Below are 14741 nucleotides of genomic sequence, written 5' to 3'. Positions count from 1 at the left end.
TACATTATGCTACACACTGCAATGCCCCTGATACATTATAGCACATACAATGTCTGTGACACATTATGACACACACCGCAATGACCCTGAGACATTATACCACATACCACAATGCCCGTGATATAGTATACAACACACCGTAATGCCTGACACATTATGACACACACCGCAATGTCCGTGATACATTATGCCACACACTGCAATGACCCTGAGACATTATACCACATACTACAATGCCGTGATATTGTATACCACACACCGTAATGCCTATGAAACATACCGCAATGCCCGTTATACCCTATGCCACACACCGCAATGCCCGTTAGACATTATGCCACACTGCAATGCCCCTGAGACATTATACCACATACCACAATGCCCGTGATATAGTATGCCATACACCGTAATGCCTGTGACACATTATGACACACACCACAATGTCCGTGATACATTATGCCACACACCGTAATGCCCATTACACATTAAGTCCTACAGTAAGGCTTCTAATTACTTTTAAATTACCTGCTCGTTGCCAGGGGTTTCATGCTCTTGGTTCCATGCACGGTGCCAGGGGTTTTCATGCTCAGGGTGTCATGCTCGTTGACAGGGGTTTCATGCACTGGGTGTCATGCTCGTTGCCAGGGGTTTCATGCACTGGGTGTAATGCTCGTTGCCAGGGGTTTCATGCTCTTGGTTCCATGCACGGTGCCAGGGGTTTTCATGCTCAGGGTGTCATGCTCGTTGCCAGGGGTTTCATGCACTGGGTGTAATGCTCGTTGCCAGGGGTTTCATGCTCTTGGTTCCATGCACGGTGCCAGGGGTTTTCATGCTCAGGGTGTCATGCTCGTTGCCAGGGGTTTCATGCACTGGGTGTCATGCTCGTTGCCAGGGGTTTCATGCACTGGGTGTCATGCTCGTTGCTAGGGGGTAGTGCTTGTTGCTAGGGCTGTGCTCCCAGTGCCACATATGCCCCAGTGCCAGATATTCCCCCACAGTGCCAGGTACTCACATGCCCCCAGTGCCAAATATACCCCCCCCCATGTGCCAGGTACACATATACCCCCCCCAGTGCAACATATGCCCCCTCAGTGCCACATATGCCCCCCGAAGTGCAAAATATGCTCCCCCTGTGCGAATATGCTCCCCCGGTGCCAGTTAATCTCTCCCCCCCCCCCCCTGCTCCTCCGCTGTTTTGTGATGGAGGGACACGGAGGGCACAGAGCGCGCCTTTCCTGTGTCCTTCCTGCGTCTCCGGCGGGTCTGTTAAATGAAGTGCCAGTTCGTGAGCCAATCAGAGCTCACGAACGGGCACTTCATTTAATAGACCCGCCGGAGACGCAGGAGGGACACAGGAGAGGCGCGCGCTGTGCCCTCCGTGTCCCTCCATCACAGCAGCGGAGGGAAGGAGGGAGAGGAGACAGCAGATTGACATGCGGATGGCTCGTCCGCATATCAATCTGCGCTAAATCAGTGACGGTGCCCCGCAGCCCTGCGCCTCCAAGCCACCGCGAGGGCTGCGGGGGCAGTAGTTACGCCACTGGCTCTCGCACCGGGCTATGCGGATCAATACTGATCTCTGTGTAGGCACAACTTTTCATTTTACACAGTTCCCAGTATATGCGGTATCTGGATGCTAGGCCGACAGTTAAAAGGTCGACACATTTATTTTTACACTGCAATTTAGATTTCAGTTTGAACACACCCCACCCAAATCTAACTCTCTCTAACCTGAAGAATACCTATGTTACATTTCTGCTTCCTCACATATCGGGAAGTGAGTGAGTGAGTGAGTGAGTGAGTGAGTGAGTGAGTGAGTGAGGGCTTTCACGTTTAGATATATATAGATTGGTTGTCTGGACTGCACACCACTGATATGTGATCAATTAGATAAAACCACATGTTTATATAAGGGTTGGTCTGACCACGTGGGCATATTTACACTGTAAAGAGAAAAGCCTTTTGGAGGTATAAAAAAATGTCTTGCAACTTATTTAATACAATATGTAAAAAAATAAAAAAAACCACAACAATGTAATGAGATCATTCTGTTCAGAAAAGACGCTATCAAAGGCAATTGTGTTCTGAATACTAATAACTTTTCCGTGTGCTGCCTGTATGAGCTGATTCTCTGCTCTGGATAATGTCAATTTGTCAGAACATTTTGGTTATCGACAATAATTTTATTTTATTGGTTGTAATATACTGTAGTAATATGGTTAATAATGGTATTACAGGTGGAGTATCCCATTTCCGGAATGCTCAGGACCAGGAGCATTCCGGATATGGGATTTTTCCGGATAACAGAATATCTGTTATCTGGATGGGTCCTGGGGGTCCACGGCGGGTCCAGCGCATCATATAGGGTCCCGGGGGTCCACGGCAGGTCTGGAGGGTCCGAAATTTCAGTGGCAGGTCCTGGCAGCAGTGACAGTGAGGGAATGGCTGCAAAGCCACATCCCCACCTGTCTGTGATTGGACGCGGACTCCAGTGATGTCATGATGCCGGCCATGGCGCCACTGGACCACCCCTAATCCTTTTTATTAGCCAGCTTCTATGTCTTGCTGCTAACGTATTTGAAATTCAAGATCCGTGTAACTCATATGACTGCTGCAGGCCCATACTGTATTGCACTTGCCTGTTAACACCCCAAGGCAAGGTACCGCATACTTGGAACGCCAGCGCTGGAGCAGGGCACACTGCTGCCCCATGCTGGCCCTGATATTGTGATATTACATGGCAGGAGAATGTGTAGAACTGTCCTTCCTTAGTAAACTCTGAGCAGCACTGACACAAAGCCACTGGCCACAGGGTACTGTTCCAGACACTCTGCTAGCAGATGTTGGGGTCACCCTCAGGGCTCTGTTCTCTGCGCGACGGCTCAACTTGCACACCCCTCCCTATGGACTTGTGGAACGCTAAATGCAGCATGCAAGGTAGTCTGTACATTTGAAAGACTCATGTTTAATAAGTCTAACCCTAATGGGCATATTCAATTAGCTGTGGGATTTACACAGCAACTAATTATTGCATCGGGTCAATTCAATTAGCGTGAATTACCGCATGTGTACTTTTCCTCACAGCTTCAGGAGCTGCAAGGAAAAAACCCGAGAGAAAAAGGCACCATTGGGGGGAAAGGAAAACCCATTGATTCTGCAGTTTCCGCACATTAATCTCTGATTTTCATTGGAGGGAAACAGCTATTTAATTGAATAGCCTTTCCCTGCGTGACACGCTAATTAGCCATATAAACCCTGTGGTTTATTAAATATGTCTCTTAGTGTAAAGCTATCAGGCGTTTTTATAACTCCTGACACAGGACTGTGTTTTACTCAACTATAATGTATTAACCAGTTTATCTCAGGCCAATAAAGCACAGGAAACTGGACAGACTATAACTCAGACTTGCCAAGTGTGGTAAACAAATTTAGTGTAATGCAATCATTCAGAGAGATTGTGAGTTCAATGAATCAAAGAAACATATTACGTTATATTTAAGGATTATACTAGTTCAGGCTTCTAGTTCAGGCTTTGCAACTACAAGCCTCAGCATGCCCATGAAAGTCATATAATGGGATCTGTATTTCAACAACAGAAAGCTAGGGTAAGGTTATTTTACCTCTGTTCTAGCTGTAAATTAGTAACAAAGTTTACAGGTATACCATACCCTCCAACTGTAACTTTTTGCAAGGTACAATACCGTTTTTTTATGGTCTGTACTGTCCAAAAGGGGCCTTGTACTGGGTTCAGCGTCTCCGGTAGTCCCATAGAGTTAAACGGCAGTGCCGCAGGTCACGCCCCCTTTCATTTTTTGTACCGATTCCTGGCTCTGCAATTTTGGAGGGTATGGTACTATACAACATTGGGGGTAATTCCTGATCGCAGCAGGAAATTTTTTAGCAGTTGGGCAAAACCATGTGCACTGCAGGGGAGGCAGATTTAACATGTGCAGAGAGAGTTAGATTTGGGTGTGGTGTGTTCAATCTGCAATCTAAATTGCAGTGTAAAAATAAAGCAGCCAGTATTTACCCTGCACAGAAACAAAATAACCCACGCAAATCTAACTCTCTCTGCACATGTTATATCTGCCTCCCCTGCAGTGCACATGGTTTTGCCCAACTGCTAACAAAATTCCTGCTGCGATCAACTTGGAATTACCCCCATTGGGCCTAATTCTGAGTTGATCACAGCAGCAATTTTGTTAGCAGTTGGGCAAAACCTAGGGGGTCATTCCGAGTTGTTCGCTCGTTTCCGATTTTCGCTATACTGCGATTAGTCGCTTACTGCGCATGCGCAAGGTTCGCAGAGCGCATGCGCTTGGTTATTTTACACAAAAGTTAGGTATTTTACTCACGGCATAACGAGGATTTTTCATAGTTCTGGTGATCGTAGTGTGATTGACAGGAAGTGGGTGTTTCTGGGCGGAAACTGGCCGTTTTCTGGGAGTGTGCGAAAAAACGCTGGCGTTTCTGGGGAAAACGCGGGAGTGTCTGAAGAAACGGGGGAGTGTCTGGGCGAACGCTGGGTGTGTTTGTGACGTCAAACCAGGAACGAAACTGACTGAACTGATCGCAATGTAGGAGTAAGTCTGGAGCTACTCAGAAACTGCTAAGAAATTTCTATTCGCAATTCTGCTAATCTATCGTTCGCAATTCTGCTAAGCTAAAAAACACTCCCAGAGGGCGGCGGCTTAGCGTGTGCAATGCTGCTAAAAGCAGCTAGCGAGCGAACAACTCGGAATGAGGGCCCATGTGCACTTCAGGAGGGGCAGATATAACATGTGCAGAGAGAGTTGGATTTGGGTGTGGTGTATTCAAACTGAAATCTAAATTGCAGTGTAAAAATAAAGCAGCCAGTATTTACCCTGCACAGAAACAAAATAACCCACCCAAATCTAACTCTCTCTGCACGTTATATCTGCACCCCCTACAGTGCACATGGTTTTGCCCAATTGCTAACAAACTTGCTGCTGCGATCAACTCAGAATTATCCCCATTGTCTTGGAGCAGAACCGGCTCTAGGCATAGACAAATAGGCAAATGCCTTAGGCATTTGGTATACCTGGGGGCACCAGTAGCTTCTGCTGATTAAAATGATATGTGGCATGCCTGTATTCTGTGTGTAGCACAGTGCCGTAACTAGGTGTGTGCCGATGGTGCCTTGCCCACAGCGCAAATGCCCCGAACCATCTTGCAGCACACCTGCATGGCCACAGACTCCATAGTGCATACTGCCGGCGGTGGCGCCGCGTGTCTCTCCCTGGCAGACACTAATCTCAGTGCTGCCGCTAGCTCCCCGGTCTTTTAAAGCAGCAGCAGCGGCGATGGCTGACGGGACACAGGCGGCGCCGCCAATGAGAGAAAGCAGCAGCGGCGGTGGGTGATGGGACACAGGCGGCGCCGTCAGCTTGACACAGGCGGCGCCGCCAGCGAGAGACAGCAGCAGTGGCGGTGGGTGACGGGACACAGGCAGCGCCGTCAGCTTGACACAGGTGGTGCCGCCAGCAAGAGACAGCAGCAGCGGCGGTGGGAAACGGGACACAGGCGGATTTCTGTAAGTGCCCTGTCAGGGTGTGTGTGTGTGTGTGTGTGTGTGTGTGTGTGTGTGTGTGTGTAATAAGGGGGCGCTGTCTGCCGTAATGTGTAAAAAAAGAGGACTGTCTGCCGTAATGTGTAAAAAAGGGGACGCTGTCTGCCGTAATGTGTAAAAAGGGGACACTGTCTGCCGTAATGTGTAAAATAGGGGACGCTGTCTGCCGTAAAAGTGTAAAAAGGGAACGCTGTCTGCCTTAATGATTAAAAAGGGGATGCTGTCTGGCTTAATGTTTAAAAAGGAGACGCTGTCTGACGTAATGTGTAAAAAAGGGGGACGCTGTCTGCTGTAAAAGTGTAAAAAGGGGACGCTGTCTGCCTTAATGTTTAAAAAGGAGACGCTGTCTGCCGTAATGTGTAAAAAAGGGGACGCTGTCTGCCGTAAAAGTGTAAAATGGGGGACTATCTGCCGTAATGTGTAAAAAAGTGGACGCTGTCTGCCTTAATGTGTAAAAAGGGGACACTGTCTGCCGTAATGTGTAAAAAAAATGGACGCTGTCTGCCGTAATGTGTAAAAAGGGGACGCTGTCTGCCTTAATGTTTAAAAAGGGGACGCTGTCTGCCGTAAAAGTGTAAAAAGTGGACGCTGTCTGCCTTAATGTGTAAAAAGGGGACACTGTCTGCCGTAATGTGTAAAAAAAATGGACGCTGTCTGCCGTAATGTGTAAAAAGGGGACACTGTCTGCCGTAATGTGTAAAAAAGGGGACGCTGTCTGCCGTAAAAGTGTAAAAAGGGGACGCTGTCTGCCTTAATGTTTAAAAAGGGGACGCTGCTTGCCGTAATGTGTAAAAAAGTGGACGCTGTCTGCCGTAATGTGTAAAAATGGCTCTACCTGGTGTAGTGTTGCTACTGTGCGGCGTAATTTGAATAATGGAGACTACTGTGCACCGTAATTGTCACTGACCTGGGTTGGGGATGTTGTGAACTCGGGGGTTCTTCCGATGGTCGGGAAGAGGAACCACAGCTGGGTCAGAACAGAGATGGTCGGATATAGGTTTTCCTCATACAAGACTCTGATAGTTAGGATTGGTGAAAAATGCTGAGGAACTTTATTATGGGAAGGGAGCAATACAGCGACACATGGAAGAAAGAAAACTTGTGGGCAATGTCAAAGGCTACTGGAGAATTTGTGAGCAATGTTTAAAGGCACTGATGAATGAAGAACTTGTGAGCGATGGTGAAAGACACTGAAGAATTTGTGAGCAATGTTTAAAGACACTGATGAATGAAGAACTTGTGAGCGATGATGAAAGACACTGAATAATTTGTGAGCGATGTTTTGAAGACACTGATGAATGAAGAACTTTTGAGCGATGATGAAAGACACTGAAGAATTTGTGAGCGATGTTTAAAGACACTGATGAATGAAGAACTTGTGAGCGATGGTGAAAGACACTGAAGAATTTGTGTGCGATGTTTGAAGACACTGATGAATGAAGAACTTGTGAGCGATGATGAAAGACATTGAAGAATTTGTGAGCGATGTTTAAAGACACTGATGAATGAAGAACTTGTGAGCGATGATGAAAGACACTGAAGAATTTGTGAGCGATGTTTTGAAGACACTGATGAATGAAGAACTTGTGAGCGATGATGAAAGACACTGAAGAATTTGTGAGCGATGTTTAAAGACACTGATGAATGAAGAACTTGTAAGCGATGGTGAAAGACACTAAATGCTGGAAACACTAAAGTTGGTTCAGCCCGCAGGTCATGCTGAATCCAGGGAGCGCTGGCAACTGCACTGCAGAGGAACACACTAGTTGCTAGGATCACTGGAGACTGTGCTGCAGGAGGGCACCCTGAATGCTGGAAGCACTGGAGTATAGCTGCTGGGAAACACACTGCGTACGTGAGCTCTGGCATCCACTTCAGATAAGAGATGATACTCAGGCGCCGAGGCTCTGCCCGGCGTCTGGTTTTGAATCTCCCGCCTCTACTGGATTGGTGAAGCGGGTTAGTGACGTCACCCGCTCCCCGCCCACGTGACGCTCCGGGGAACCGCGGGGAGCCGCGCCAGCCAGACGCCGGGACCCGAGGACCGCCGGAGGTGGGGACCGCCAAACGGACCAGCAGCCACGCAGGGGTAAGCGCGGCGGCCGCTGCCCCTGGCGTGTGACCGTAATATGAATTGGTATTATTTTGTGGCCACACCCCTTCCCCGTGAAGCCAGAGAAGCCACTGCCCCTATTTTACATAAAAGGGGGGGGGGCTGATGCAATTTTTGGCACACAGCGCTAAAATGTCTAGTTACGGCACTGGTATAGCATTTTGTATGCAGATGCAGACACAGTCAAAAACACAGTATATACATACCCTCCAACATTTTACACATAAAAATCGGTACAAATTAGAAAAGGAGGCCTGGCCTCGGGTAAATTGGGCCACGCCCCTTTTCCGATACTTTCAATGGCAGTTTGGAGAAACAAAAATCGGTACAAACCATAAAAAAAATGTACTGTACCTGCTAAAAAGGTACAGCTGGAGGGTATGTATATAGGCATTGCACATATTATTTTAATCAGCAGAAGATCCCTGTGCATCTTAGCCACATAGCAATGCAAATAAGATGCATTTTCATCAAAAAAAGGCGCCCAACGTTAGCAGTGCTGCCAGTGCATTGAGGCAAGAATTATAAGGACACATCTGTATGTAAGCAAAGGCAGAGGTCACAGTGTTAGTGGCCGTGTGAGTGCTGTGTGTGAGTGGGCTGGTTGTGCAATAGGGGCATTATGCATGTCATGTGTATAAATGCATTAATAATGTGCAGCAAATGTGTAAGGGGCACTATATGTGTCATTATGTATACGAGAGCATTAATAATGTGTGTTTTATGTGTGTATTACTGTGTGGTATGATGTGTATAAAGGCATTACTAATGTGTGGCATTTTGTGTATAAGTTGCTCTACTGTGTGGAGTTATGTATAGAAAGGGTACTACTGTGTGGTCTAATGTGAATAAAGAGCAATATGGTGTGGTGTAATGTGAATAAGGAGCAATTCAGTGTGATGTAATGTGAATAAGAGGCACTACTGTGAGGAGTAACGTTTATAAGGTAAAATGGTACTACTGTGTGAGGTAACGTGAATTAGGGACACTATCGCATGGTAAAATTTGAATAAAGTTGCAGTACTGTGGCGTAATTTGAATTGGGGGTACTATTGTTTGGCCATGCCCTTTGCCAGAAAAAACACACCCCATTTTGAGCTGTGTGCCGAATGTGCGCACTGTTCCTATTTAAAACATAGGGGTAAGTACACCAAAATAAGGACTGCTATGAGTGAGGGGTGATGGTGCAGGGTAATATGCGGAACTAGCGGTGGTGCTAGGAGGCATCAGCCAAAATCTTGCCTAGGGCATCATATTGGTTTGGGCCGGCTCTGTCTTGGAGACTCCCTGAAATAGCAGCAATCTCCCTGACTCCCTGAAGAGTCTAGCAATCTCCCTGATTGCACCTTAACCCATTATATAGCTGTTGTATTATCGGAGGAAAAAATAAATCAGAGAGATATACATTCAAATTATTATTATTTGAGAGCATCAGTGCCATTTCTCTGCATTGTTATAATGCACAAAGGGACTAATTCAAGGTTACTTGCAACACAACATTTTCCTCTAATGGGCAAAACCATGGCCCTAATTCATATCTGATCGCTACAGCAAATTTGTTAGCTAATGGGCAAAACCATGTGCACTGCAGGTGGGGCAGATACAACATGTGCAGAGAGAGTTAGATTTGGGTGGGGTGTGTTCAAACTGAAATCTACATTGCAGTGTAAAAATAAAGCAGCCAGTATTTACCTTGCACAGAAACAAAATAACCCACAAAATCTACCTTTCTCTGCACATTATATCTGTCCCCCCTGCAGTGCACATGGTTTTGCCCATTAGAGGAAAATGTTGTTTTGCAATCAACCTTGAATTAGGCCCAATGATCCCTATGACTACATGCTCTTTTAAATAAGGTTTCTCGTGGCCACTCATAAGGAACCACTTGTAAAACACAAAACACAAGCAATCCTGAAAAGTATCAGTGCCTTTTCATCAGCCAGTAGATCTAACTAACTGCTTTGGGGCTCATTAAAGGGCCGTACACACGGGGAGATTTCCCCAGAGATGTGTGCTGAGCGATCTTGCACGAACGCTCAGCACATATCTCTCCCCCTGCTCAGCACAGCGCAATGTGTGCTGAGCGAGGTGTGAGGGGCCTGGGGGGGGGAGGGTGCTACTTTCACCCAGCGCTCAAATGAGCGACCTGCTAGATTGGCCAAGCTAGTACCGGCGATAGCGACTTGCGGGGGCGCGCTTCGCTATTGCTGTAGGGGATACACACAGAGAGATCTGTGCTTAAGTTCTAAGCAATCAAGTCAGATTGCTTAGAATGTAAGCACGGATCTCTCCGTGTGTACCCCCCTTTACATTTGGATGCAAGTCAGTTTTATGACACGCCTCTCAGATGTAGCACTCCTATCCGAGAGACGCCCAGGGAGCAGATGCTGCATGGCACTTCAGGTGGGCGGGACTGGACTTCGACATCATTAGGACCCGCCCCTGGCTTGACAAAATATGGGTCCGTGTGGAGGGGGTGGAGCTAAAATAGTGCAAATAATTTCTCATCATTTTAGTCCGGCTCCCTTCCTATGTACAGGCGGTTCCCAGTTTATTTCACCGTCCTGCCCACTTTACTGGGAAGTGGATGTGGGAGATGTTGCAACTCTTCTGTGGGAGGGGGGGGGGGACTGACCGAAAAATCAAAAGTCTCCCGCAGCTTCCAGGAGAGTAGGTATGAAGTAGGCAAATAGGGTAAATAACCAATGGCTAGACCCATTGCAATGTAAGTTTTACTGGAGAATTTGATATTGCTAAGGAAAGCTTTATCTTTGGTATATCAGGAAAATATGCAGCACAATTGGGGGAAAGTAAGTATACTTACAGTCCCCCTGTCGGGATTATCACTGTTGGGATGCTGCGGTTGGTATTCTGACATCCCGACGGCTGCATTTTCAATCCAGCCGATACATTTATGCTTATTAAAGTGTTTACATACCCGGACGAAGCATTATAATCACACTTGGTGACCATGTTATTATTAGGCGTGTTAAAGTATGTTTGCCATGACTAAATCACGTGACGTCTTTACATGCAGCTACTTAGCAACAGGTGCCTTTCAAAATTCTATTTGAATGTCGGCAACTACTGCTAACCAACAGCTATTGGTTAATAATTGTGGAGACCCCTGGAATCAGCACTAGCTATTTTTATCTGGCACAAGCATGAGTCACATCCTAATTACTTGTCTTTGTACAGGGACAGCTCTGCAATTCCTAGGTGTTGGGAACACATCATTCTCTGACTGCAGATTTGCAGCAGAGATTTCCCGTTTATAGATTAGCTGATCTCCTGCTTGTTGTGTAGGGGCCTAATTCAGACCTGATTGCAGCAGCAAATTTGTTCTCTAATGGGCAAAACCATGGGGGTAATTCAGACCTGATCGTAGCACCAAATTTGTTAGCAGTTGGCCAAAACAATGGCCCTCATTCCGAGTTGTTCGCTCGCTAGCTGCTTTTAGCAGCCGTGCAAACGCTAAGCCGCCGCAGTCTGGGAGTGTATCTTAGCTGAGCAGAAGTGCGAACGAAAGGTTCGCAGCGCTGAAACAAAAAAAGATTGTGCAGTTTCTGAGCAGCTCGAGACCTACTCCTAGCTTGTGATCACTTCAGACTGTTTAGTTCCTGTTTTGATGTCACGAACACGCCCTGCGTTCGGCCAGACATGCCTGCGTTTCCCAAGGCACGCCTGCGTTTGTATGTGACACGCCTGCGTTTTTACACATACTCCCCGAAAACGGTCAGTTACCTCCCAGAAACACCCACTTCCTGTCAATCACTCTGCGGCCAGCAGTGCAAATGAAAAGCGTCGCTAGACCTTGTGTGAAACTGCATCGGCTGCTGTGAAAGTACGCTGCGCGTGCGCATTGCGCCGCATACGCATGCGTAGAATTGCTGATATTTTGCCTGATCGCTGCACAGCGACCGAAAACAGCTAGCGAACAACTCGGAATGACCACCAATGTGCACTGCAAGTGTGGCAGATATAACATTTGCAGAGAGAGTTAGATTTGGGTCGGATATTTTGCTTCTGTGCAGAGTAAATGCTGCCTGCTTTATTTTTACACTGCAATTTAGATTTCAGTTTGAACTAGAGATGTGCGGCGGATACTTTTCGTGTTTAGGTTTTTGATCTGGATCCTCGCTCGTGTGCACCGAGGTCGCTGGGTGACTAAGCTAAATGACCCAAGTGGGCAGCACAAACACCTGGCCCATCTAGGAGTGGCACTGCAGTGGTAGACAGGATGGCAGTTTTAAAAACTAGGCCCCAAAGAGCACATCGTGCAAAGAATAAAAAGAGGTGCATCGAGGTGGCTGGGTGACTAAGCTAAGCGACACAAGTGTGCGACACAAACACCTGGCCCATCTAGGTGCGGCACTGCAGTGTCAGACAGGATGGCAGTTTTAAAAACTAGGCCCCAAACAGCACATGATGCAAAGAAAAAGATAAGAAGTGCAAAATGGAATTGTCCTTGGGCCCTCCCACCCACCGTTATGTTGTATAAACAGGACATGCACACTTTAACAAACCAATCATTTCAGCCACAGGGCTGTGACTGAAATTATTGGTTTGTTTGGGCCCCCACAAAAAAAAGAAGAAATTAATCCCCCTACCAAAAAAGAGGCAATTCATCTCTCCTTGCACAAACTGGCTCTAAAGAGGCAAGATGTCATCCTCATCCTCCGATTCCTCACCCCTTTCAGCGTGTACATCCTCCTCCTCCTCCTCACAGATTATTAATTCGTCCCCACTGGAATCCACCATCACAGGTCCCTGTGTACTTTCTGGAGGCAATTGCTGGTAAATGTATATCTGGAGGAATTTATAATTCATTTTGATGAACATCATCTTCTCCACATTTTCTGGAAGTAACCTCCTGCGCCGATCGCTGACAAGGTGACTGGATGCACTAAACACTCTTTGAGAGTACACACTGGAGGGTGGGGCAACTTAGGTAAAATAAAGTCAGTTTGTGCAAGGGCCTCCAAATTGCCTCTTTTTCCTGCCAGTATATATACGTACTGTTTGACATGCCTACTTGGATGCTGTCACCCATATAATCCTCCACCATTCTTTCAATGGTGACAGCATCATATGCAGTGACAGTAGTAGACATGTCAGTAATTGTTGGCAGGTCCTTCAGTCCGGACCAGATGTCCGCACTTGCTCCTGACTGCCGTGCATCACCGCCAGCGGGTGTGCTCGGAAATGTTATCCTTTTCTTCGCACTCCCTGTTGCGGGGGAAAATGAAGGAGGAGCTGTTGATGGGTCATGTTCTGCTTGAGTTGACAATTGTCTCACCAGCAGGTCTTTGAACCGCTGCAGACTTGTGTCTGCTGGAAAGAGAGATACAACGTAGGCTTTAAACCTAGGATCGACCACGGTGGCCAAAATGTAGTGCTCTGATTTCAGCAGATTGACAACCCTTGAATCCTGGCAAAGCAAATGAAGGGCTCCATCCACAAGTCCCACATACTTAGCGGAATCGCTTCGTATTAGCTCCTCCTTCAATTTCTCCAGCTGCTTCTGCAAAAGCCTGATGAGGGGAATGACCTGACTCAAGCTGGCAGTGTCTGAACTGACTTCACATGTGGCAAGTTCGAAGGGTTGGAGAACCTTGCACAAGACGGAAATCATTCTTCACTGCGCTTGAGTCAGGTGCATTCCCCCTTCTTTGCCTATATCATAGGTGAATGTGTAGGCTTGAATGGCCTTTTGCTGCTCCTCCATCCTTGATGCATATAGAGTGATGAATTACACCTCGTTACCACCTCTTGCTTCAGGTGTTGGCAGGGCAGGTTCAGGAGTGTTTGATTGTGCTCAGGTCTTTGGCACGCGGTGGCTGAATGCCGAAAGTGGCCCGCAATTTGTCGGGCCACCGACAGCATCTCCTGCATGGCCCTGTAATTTAAAAAAAAATTCTGCACCACCAAATTAATTGTATGTGCAAAACATGGGACGTGCTGGAATTTGCCCAGATGTAATGCACGCACAATATTGGTGGTATTGTCCGATATCACAAATCCCCAGGAGAATCTAAGTGGGGTAAGCCATTGTGCGATGATGTCTCTCAGTTTCCTTAAGAGGTTGTCAGCGGTGTGCCTCTTACGGAAACCGGTGATACACAGCGTAGCCTGCCTAGGAACGAGCTTGCATTTGTGAGATGCTGCTACTGGTGCCGTTGCTTTTGTTGCTGCGGGAGGCAAGACATCTACCCAGTGGGCTGTCACAGTCATGTAGTGCTTAGTTTTCCCTGCTTCACTTGTGGACACTGAGTACAACCGTATTTTTCAGGACACCGAGGACACTTTTCTTAATGGCGGATACCGGATGCATGTCTAACACCAACATAGCTGTCAAGGCCTCAGTTATCTGCTTTGCAACAGGATGACTGCTGTCATATTTAATCTTCCTCGCAATGGACTGTTGGACAGTCAATTGCTTAGTTGAAGTAATACAAGCGGTCTTCCGACTTCCCCTCTGGGATGACGATTGACTCCCAGCAGCAGCAACAGCAGCAGCAGCAGCGGCAGCAGCAATAGTAGGCGTACCACTCAAGGATCCTCCAGAGGAATCCCGGTTAGGAGAGGACTCGTCAGTCATACCAGTGACATGGCCTGCAGGACTACTGACCTTCCTGACTGAGGAGGAAATTGATTTTGAGGGAGTTGGTGCTGTGGCTTGCAGGAGCTTGGGTACAAGAGGAAGAAGGGATTTAGGTGTCAGTGGACGGGTTATGCTCTTACCCAAAGTTTCTGAGCTTGACAATGACTTCTGATGAATGCGCTGCAGGTGACGTATGAGAGGATGTTCCTAGGTGGTTAACGTCCTTACCCCTACTTATTACGGATTGACAAAGACAACACACGGCTTGACACCTGTTGTCCGGATTTGTGGAGAAATAATTCCACACAGAAGAGGTGGCTTTTTTGGTATTTTACCCAGGCATGACAAATGGGCTTATTCATCCCACGGACAACAACTGTCTCCCCTGGTGCCTGATTTAAACAAACCACATCACCATCAGAATCCTCCTCGTCAAC

Source organism: Pseudophryne corroboree, chromosome 11 (assembly GCF_028390025.1).
Source record: "Pseudophryne corroboree isolate aPseCor3 chromosome 11, aPseCor3.hap2, whole genome shotgun sequence".
In the NCBI taxonomy this organism is placed as follows: domain Eukaryota; kingdom Metazoa; phylum Chordata; class Amphibia; order Anura; family Myobatrachidae; genus Pseudophryne; species Pseudophryne corroboree.
This window is presented reverse-complemented; position numbering follows the sequence as displayed.